General features: G+C 45.9%; 1 long non-coding RNA gene across 1 annotated transcript; it reads left to right on the top strand.

Annotated features, from left to right (window-relative positions):
• The first annotated feature begins 2,277 nt into the window (after positions 1-2,277).
• LOC124098818 (uncharacterized) lies at positions 2,278-9,065 on the top strand. The gene is made up of 3 exons (XR_006853708.2): positions 2,278-2,618; positions 2,801-3,561; positions 3,664-9,065. It is a non-coding gene; the product is annotated as an uncharacterized LOC124098818 (long non-coding RNA).
• The last annotated feature ends 391 nt before the right edge of the window (positions 9,066-9,456 follow it).

Below are 9,456 nucleotides of genomic sequence, written 5' to 3'. Positions count from 1 at the left end.
AGAGGAGAGAGTATTATTAAAACTGGGACTGTCCTGAAAAAATTCCCTACTGTCTGATTTTTTTTTTAAATATTTATTTATTTATTTTTAGTTATTGGCGGACACAACATCTTTGTTTGTATGTGGTGCTGAGGATCGAACCCAGGCCGCACGCATGCCAGGCAAGCGCACTACTGCTTGAGCCACATCCCCAGCCCTACTGTCTGATTTTTTAAATATCCTTAAACCACTTTCCAAAAGTACTTTCATTTCATTGTAATCCAAGAACATCATTTGACACCCACTTTTCCAAGAAACAAATTTCAGTGTCAATGTTCAAAGTTGTCAATTTGGAACCTCGTCAAGATAAATCATCCGTTTTGCTTTGGAGTCAGTCACAGTGGTTTGCAAGATGTCCCACAAAATAGCAACAAGAGAAGCAATATTCTCAGAAGTCACCAGATAGGAAAGCATTCACACATTATTATTAGCTAAGATGATGCTACGTCTCTGGACTCAAATGACTTGCTCATTCTTGGCAGTTTTCTCTTATACCAGCCGCTTTTCTGTGAATGTGAAAGGAGATGAGATTTTGTCTGTTTGCTCTTGCCGTAGAACGTCAATCAGCGCTCCTTGGGTCTTGAGATCTTTGGCTATTTGACACTAAGCTGGTGAAATTTGGGTGTCAGCACTCCCCCAAACCTTGCCTGGGTGAAGGGTTTGCTCACTGAGTAGACTTCAGGGTCTAGAATCCATGGAGTCTCCACCGTGTGTACATAGCAGCTAGGACCTAGGGGCAGCCTCCTTCCACAATGCAGAATGGCTCTCCGCTGGCAGAACTCCTTCCCTTTGTGGTTCATGACTGGGTGACAGGGGACCCCTGCTGCCCTTCCAACCGGGTAAGGTCTGAGAAGATGGTCCCGTCTGGCAATTTCAGTTTCTATCTCAGTGAAAACGATTCTGTGACTCAGAGCTAGTCACAGCCTGTCCTGGGCTTCTGTTTCCTGGTCACTCCAAGTGGGGGAGGGCGGTGCTTTAGATGACCCTGAGGGAGTAGTCACAGAAGCTATGTTTTTCCTTGGGGCATTTCTCAAAGATGAGTCTGTCAGGCTCCAGACCAGTGGACGAGACTCCATTATCAGGCTCCCCTTGGAATCAGGCTCCCCTTGGAATGCACGGATAAGCCATAAGCCGGGCAGTCCCCACTGCTCTGGGGCTGCTGGCGAGGCACTAGGCAGAGGCCCCCAGGGCAGCCAGGGCTGTTGGAATAGGCCGGGTCATGGGTCCTGCAGTTGCTACCCCTTCTGTCCCCTCCAAGACTGCCTTTGATCTCCACTGTCAACAGAGATTGCAGCTCACAGGATTTCCCAGCCAGCTCTTTACCCCCCACTTGCTTTAAGCTCTGAGCCGGCTGGGTCAAGTCACATGTCATCTCCACACTGCTCACAGGTCCAGCAACCACTGGGCCGATGCCGCTCAGGTTCTTTTTTTTTTGGCAGAGTGAACATCCTTGATTTATTTTTCTTGGCCAATCCACTGACCCTTAGCAGTTATGAGACTAGAGAAGGACGAAATGACCAGCAAGGGCTGCGAGAAACTGCCCCTGGGCCATCAGGGGCTTCCAGGACACCCCTGGGAGCAGGCTGCTTTGGAGGAAGCCTGGGGACAAGCTGCTGGAACAGGAGCCCACGCTGAGAGGACCTGGTCCCTGATGAAGGCTTGGCGACCTGGCCTTGCCCACCTCTCTCATGGACCGCCCCTCCCCCTCCTGCCCTTTGGAATCATTGTCCTGGGCTTGATTTTGTTGTCTCTGCTACTGGACAGTGAGCAAAGCCTCTGTCACGGCAGGACTCTTTCATTTGCAAATGGGTATGAGGCACCGTGAGCTTTACCCGAGGGGCATGACCGAAGGCTGCCACAAGGTGCCAAGGTGGCACCCAGATGCCCCTTCACTGGCAGCTCTGAGGTCAGAAGCTATGTCTGAGGTTCCACCCAGCTTTGTTCTCCAAGGACCGGGACACCTCAGGAGCCACCTTCTTGGCTGTTTGGGTGGGTGAAGGTATGACTCACCTTGACCAGCCACTCACCCTTGAGTCACATCGATCAGGAAGCCCAGGACGGATGTGACATCATCAGCAAACACAGCCAGTCATAGATTTGGGGACAGCTCTGTTTGCCTTGGAGAGAAATGTCCCTACCCTGGTTGGGTCTTTGTGTGGAGGGTAAAGGGCACCAGGCCCAAGGGTACTAGAATTAGTTAACTTTTTATGTCAATGTATCTGTGAAGGGATGGGGACACTGAGGGTGGGAAACCTCAGGGACCAGCCTGAGCCCTGCTGCAAGGGGAGGGTGTGTCACTGGTGGGAGCAGCTCTTCCTGTTGGCTAGTTGGCTATTCTGAGCATGTCCCCTCCTCTCCTAGGTTGCTAATCCAAACACCAGGATCTCCTGATACTCTGCCTCCTCAGCTAAAAGATGGTGGATCCCTGGGGGCAGGGTCAACAGCGGAGCTCAGGAGCTCCTCCGGCCCCTGGCTCTGTGCCAGCCTCTGTCACTATGTAGAGACTTTAAACCAATCTTTTCCCCATACAAACCTGGAGCCCCTATTTGGCTGGACTTTACCATTTTCTTTAGTGTTAGGTAATTCTTGGTTATACAGAGGAGGGTATGGGGTGTCCTTTTGGGGTGTTGAAAAAGTTGTTTTGCTTTACTTTCTTTTTTTTTGGATACTGGGAATTAACTTGTGGGCGCTCTACCACTAAGTTACATCCTCGGCTCTTATTATTTTTATTTAATTTTTCCTTAACATTTTTTTTTTTTAGTTATAGGTGGACACAATACCTTTATTTTATTTTTAATGTGGTGCTGAGGATCGAACCCAGGACCTCACACATGCTAGGTAAGTGCTCTTCCTCTAAGCCACAACCCCAGCCCTTATTATTTTTTTATTTTTAAGACAAGTTCTCGCTGAGTTGCTGAGGCTGGCTTTGAACTTGTGATCCTCCTGCCTCAGCCTCCCCAGTTGCTAGGATTGCAGGCACGGGCCACCATGCTGGGGCAAAAGAGGTTGTTTTGAACTAGTTAGAGGTGATGCTTGCACAACGCCGTGACTGTCCTGGATTCTACTGAAATGTACACGTTCATGGAGCTCATTTTACTATGTGAATTTCACCTCCATATAAAAAACAAACAATAATGACAACAACAAACCAAATCAGGCTACATAGACCCAGGCAAGGCCCCTTTCCCTGGCAGCACCAGCAGGCTCTTATCAGCTCCATACGATGACCAGTCAAAGGTCCTGGGCCTTACAGAAACCAGCTGACCTGGGATTCCAGGTGGGCCTGGCCCGGCCTGGCCTGTCTGGGACAGTGACATAACCACTCAAGGGCCAGCATCCCCTAAGCAGAGCCAAGGAGCCACCGGGGGCCTATCCCTCTGTGCTCAGGAAGGAGGGTCATTGATGCTGCTGGACCTCAATCTCTGGCCCAGTCCGGCCACCCTGGGACCAGGCTGGGGAGGCACAGGATCAGCGATATGCCCTGTGAGCCCTACTGGAGCTTGCCGCCGATGAACAGATGGGGTATGAGGATCTTGTCTTGATTTTAAAATTTGATATTTTGTTCAGCATGGATTTTATTTTTTATTAATTTTTTTGCATTCATTTTGATTTTATAAAACACAGCATTAAATCTCCTTGATTATCTGGTGGCGTGTACTCCCTGAAGTGGTGTGCAATTGTTCCTGCAACCCTCTGATCCAGTCTTGTTCTTGCTGAGAGTTGTTTTGGTGGCCAGGAGTGTATCAAAGATGTGGCTGAAAGAAGGAGGTGAGTGCAGTAAGGAGGAGACCTGGGGTTCCGCCCTACCCTGCAGGGAAATCCAAAAGGCCTGCATTGCTCTAGAGTCTGCACGGACCTGAAGCTGCTTAAACCTTCTCTGAGCTCCAGCTGCTGCCTGGGACCCAGGGGGGCCTGGTGTGTGCCGGGCTGTGCGAGCTGCCCACTGCGTCCACTAGATGGCGGGCTGGCCGCGCAGGTGAATGGCCGCGCCTCCCTGTGAGCCATTCTAGCTTTTAAGGCTCACTTGCCAGTGGCTGGCGTTAAGGCACCTCTTGGAGAAGACCCGGGCCCAGACAGGTGAAGTGACATACCCGTTATCCTTTACTACCTAAGTGATATTGGCTGTTATACTCGACATATCCAAACTCTCCTTTGATCATTTGGTCTCTGTTTTAGAGGTATCTTTTGAAAGCCTGGTGAAAGCTATAAGACCCTCTCCTTGGGAAAGTTCGAAAATAATTTCAGGAGCTTCAAGAACACTCCAGAAATAGACCCAGAACCTGTCTGACATGTCCATAGACTACAAATTCCATTTGGAGTTTATTTTTAACTCCTAACTTTCTGTTCCTGAAATGGATCTAACCATGTTCACTCTGAAATTTTTTAAAATTGAGCACCTACTATGTTCTAGGCACTGTTCTGGGTGCCAGAGATATTTGTCTTTGGGGAGATTTAGTTCTAGAGAGGGAAAGCAAGTAATAAAAATGGACAAAATTAGTGTTGTCAGCATTAACACTGTTCTCTAAATATTTCCAGTTCTCCTTCCCTTTCTGGTCCATGGTAGGATCTTACTTCCAGCTCCTCATATGGTTGGGTGAAACCAGGTGACCAGTTCTGACTAATGAATCATGAGAAGCCATGTGTTACTTGGGCATGAGCATCTAATTGCTGTCGCGAGGCCCTCCAGAACTTTCCCTCATACCTGACATGGAAACAGGAAATATTTAAGAAGGGGTTCATTTAATCAGCCCAGGTCCCTGAGACCTAGCATGAGTGAGAAATATTAGATGTTCCTCCACTTACAAAGGAGGAACCCTCCTCTCACAAATTGAAAGTACCATAAATTGAAAATGCATTTAATCTACCTGACCCACCAAACATCACAGCTTAACAACAATAGCACATCATGATGTCAAATGTTTTCCTATGTGACTGGGAGCTATGGCTCACTGCCACTGCCCAGCATCATAAAAGAGTGTTGAACCAACTATCATGAGGCCTGGGAAAAGATCAACATTTGAAGTACAGTTTGTACTGAATGCTTGTCACTTTTGTACTAGGCAAAAGTCAAAGACATTGTAAGTTGGGGACCATCTTTGCTTTTTAAAGTCACTGAGATTTTTGGGAGATGTTTGTTACTGTAGCATAACCTGGCCTGTTCTGACTGATAAGATAATAAATAAATAATAGAACATGATTATAAAGATTGCTAGAAGGAGATCAAAGCAGCAGAAAAAAGACACAGTTGAGGAGGATAAATGGTCCTGGAAGTGTGAGGAAGTGGATGGATGGGGAGGAAGATGGAACCTTTTAAACAGAGCCATTAAGGTAGCTTCACTGAGAAAGTGATCCCTGAAAAGAAAATGAGCTCTGCAGGGATCTGGGGCAAAGAGCGTCCCAGCCAGGGCGAGAGCCAGGGCAAAGGTCGGATGTTTCTGATGTGTCCAGAAAACAGCCAAGAGGTTGGTGTGGCTGGAGCAGATGAGGGCTGAGGTCAGAGAAGTAAAGGGGCCATTTCTTGTGTAGCCTCGTGGCCACATAAGGACATCGTTGTCATGTTCTCTGAGTGACATGGGGGGACCCATGGTGGGGCTTCGAGCCCAAACATGACTTGATATGACTGACATTTTTGAAGGACCCCCGTGGCACCTGATTGAGACTAGGCGTGGTGGGGGGGGCAGCGTGGGAGTGGGGAGCCGAGGGACAGTTACCGTGCTGGGCGGAGGTGGGCTGGAGGCTGTTGGATGTACGACTGGAGTTGGGAGAATATGAATTTGGGAGTCACTGGTGGAAAGAAGGTAGCAAAAGTTCAACGTTTTAAAAACACTGTTGGTTATAAAAAAGAACATTGCAGTGCAGCGTTATACACAGCTGGACCCTTAGGACTAGAGATGAATATTGTGGAAAGCGATGCGGTTACCCCTGTGAGGAACTCTGATGGTGTCAGGGAGCCACCGTGTTCCCTTTGCTTTAGGAAAATCAAGGACATTCATTGTCTTTTCTATCATGCAATGATCCCTCTGGGCTAAGATTTTTTGAGCTAAAGCCTTAGAACAGTGGTTTTCCCCAAGAAATGGACACATTTCCTATTTCCTGGAAAGATAAATTGTGAAAAAAATTCTGTGTCCCTTTTCTCTTCAGGTGCCAAGGAGCTCAGATACCAATCGGAAACTATAATACCTTTGTTTTTATTTTCCTTCATTCCAACTTCCACTTTCAACTCTTGATTTTAGTATTTCGATGTTTTATTTATTTATTTATTTATTTATTTTGGAGACAGGTCTTGCTATGTTGCATAGGCTGTCCTTGAACTGGACTCAAGAGATCCTCCTCCCTCAGCCTTCTGAGTTAACTGGGACCTCAGGTGCACATCACTGTGTTAGTTTACCTAGTATGTTCTTGCTGTAAATTCTCTCAAATTCCATGTGGAAGGAGGCAGGTATACTGGGGAAAAAAAGAATCAGAACTGAACAAAGTTACTTTTTAATGACAATACAACTCATTTGTAAGTAAAAAGATATTGAAAAATGGTCTCTAAAGTAATTTTCTCTAGTCAGTATCCTACTCCAGCTGACTTTCATTATGAAATTGAAGATGGGTCCCTCAAGGAAAAATAATTCTAGGCCTGAAAAATTATATTAAAAAAATCACACTTTAAAATTGCAGCATATATGAAAATTCACATATTTTAAAGGAACTAAGCAGCCCAGCATAAGATACAGAGAATAATATGCAAAAGAAGTCACAAAACACAAATGTAAAATAAACTATGTGGCATTGTCTTTATGTCCTGGAGCGATGATTTAAAGCTCAGAAAAAGGAGGTGCATTTTCCTGTTTGGACAGGCTGCTCTTTGAGTTTCGGTGGCTCACCTTTTTCTGGAATCCTCTGGAGCCAATCTCTAAGACCCCACGAAGCCTTCTTGACTTTACCACATCCCCTTCAGCCGCTGTTTTATTAATCTGTCAATATTGGATGTTCAAATCAATTCCTTGTTTAAACTTCAATTGATTTAAAGAAGGAAGCGGTGTAAATAATACATAGCATATGTAAATTCATGGATCTTCTGTTTTCCTAATGCACATTCAAATCAATTCATAAGCCTTAAAATAAAAAGTGGTGCGGTGTGTTCCCCTGAAATGATCTATTTCACCCCATGCTGATCACACAGCGGGGTAGGGAGAGGCAGGCTCTGTCCTGGAGGGTAAATGTACCCAGTCCTTGGAAGTAGCCAGTGGACCTTCAAACCAACTAAATTAACTCGGCTGATGAACTAGATGGACTGAGAGGCGGGTCCAGCATGTTCTCCATGTAAGTCAGCAGAGAGTGGAGCACCCCCCTGCCCCACCCCAGTTTGGGGTTGGGGACATCTTGCTGCAATGTGGTCTCTGTTAGCATCTAGCTCACCTCTGATTCCTGTTTGTCATGGTGCTGGCCCATTTTGACAAGCTGTAGAAATGATGGGGGGTATTTGGTCTCCAGTAGTGAATCTTAAACTTGCCATTTATATATTTTTTGGAACCAGGAATTGAACTCAGGGGTACTTCACCACTGAGCCACATCCCAGCTCCTCCCCCCCTTTTTTTTTTTGTATTTTATTTTATTTAGAGACAGGGTCTCAGAGTTGCTTAGAACCTTGCTAAATTGCTGAGGCTGGCTTTGAACTTGTGATCCTCCTGCCTCAGCCTCCCTAGCTGCTGGGATTATAGTCGTGAGCCACTGCACCCAGTTTAAGCTTACCTTTTATGACAGAGGTCCTCAACTGCAAGCCCTGATCCTGCAGCGCCAGCATTATCAGGAACTTGCTAAAAATGCAAGTTCTTGGACCCCAGCCCAGACTTAAGGATTATGATCGTCTAGAGATCATATGGATGCTAAATTTTGAGAACCACTGTTCCAGAAGAAACTCCATCGATAGACAGTCAACAGGGTCAAGGAGTTTCAGGACATGAATCTGTAGACGGTTAACCTCAAACAATCACAAAATCACTGACCTTCAGTTTCCTCATCTGGAAGGTAAGAAAAGGGCTGAGTCAGAGCGAGATTCTCAGCCCTGCTGGAACACGGGGGGCAGCTTTTCTGGTGGTGTTACACAAAAGGGTATAGTATAATCCTATTTATGACTCCATTTACATGAGGTCCTGGAATGGGTCAAAACTATTCTATGATGGGAATGAGCAAAACAATAGGGTGCATGTGTTTCTTGAAAATTTATTAGATAGTACACGTAAGACTTGTGCATTTTATTCTATGCATATTTTTTCTTTAAAAGAAAAAAAAGGACTATCAATGAATATTCTAGTTAGTTAATGACAAGTATTTATGGGTGAAAGGTCCTAATGTCACAATTCATTTGGAAATGTGTCAGAAATAGGTTAGCTCATTGGATGGATAGAAGGCTGGGTAGCTGGAGCAGGGCTTGGTGGCACACTCCTGTAATTCCAGTGGCTGAGATAGGAGAATCGTGAGTTCAAAGCCAGCCTCAGCAATGGCAAGGTGCTAAGCAACTCAGACCCTGTCTCAAATAAAATACAAAATAGGACCAAGGATGTGGCTCAGTGGCTGAGTGCCCCTGAGTTCAATCCCCAGTACCATCCCCCCCCCAAAAAAAAGAAGGCTGGGTAGTTAGATAGATAAGTGACAGAGTGAGTACAATCAGGTGTTAATTGTAGCATCTAGGTGGTGTATATATGGTTGTTTATCCCAAAATTTCTTTCAACAAAATTTGAATTTTTTTCTTTTAAAAACAAATACTACTGAGGATTGAACTACTAAAATATATCCCTGGCCCTTTTTACGCTTTATTTTGAGATAAAGTCTTATTAAGTTGAGTAGGCTGGCTTTGAACTTGGCAATCCTTCTGCCTCAGCATCCCAAGTAGCTGGGATTACAGGTGTGCATCACCTGTGCCTGGCAAGTTTGAACATTTTTAGGATAAAATGTTGAGGGGGAAATTCTGAAGCTGACCCACCTCTATTAATGAAATTTTTCATGAATAAAAATTCTACCTTTGGAGAGAGATGTATTTCTTTGTCAAGGTAACAGTTTTTCAGCCATTCACATACAGGTATTCTGGGGACCAGTGAGTTTGGGAGATGGTTTTTACCTTGATAATAAACTTACTGGGCTGGGATCCCTCCACAGGTCAAAATTATAGGGAAGACTTAGGATGTGCATCTGAGCTTTGCTGTTATGGCCGTTGCTGTCCAACCACAGGCATGTGGTACCTGGCTGGACCTGTTGGCCAGGTGCAGGTTTGGGGATAAAGCCTGCAGGACTTACTTGCCATGTCATACTTTGGCCACCAGGGGGAGCAGCCACCCCACCGTTGCCTGAGGCTCCCAACACTTCAAATCCACAGCTTGAGATGATTCTCTGTGTCCCTTGGAGGGTCATCCACCGCTATTCACATCATGC

The sequence above is a fragment of the Marmota monax genome, unplaced genomic scaffold (assembly GCF_021218885.2).
Source record: "Marmota monax isolate L192 unplaced genomic scaffold, Marmota_monax_Labrador192_F-V1.1 WCK01_AAM20220418_F8-fsc00148, whole genome shotgun sequence".
Taxonomy (NCBI): domain Eukaryota; kingdom Metazoa; phylum Chordata; class Mammalia; order Rodentia; family Sciuridae; genus Marmota; species Marmota monax.
The sequence above is the reverse complement of the archived record's forward strand: the minus strand, read 5'-3'. Positions and strand labels throughout refer to the sequence as shown.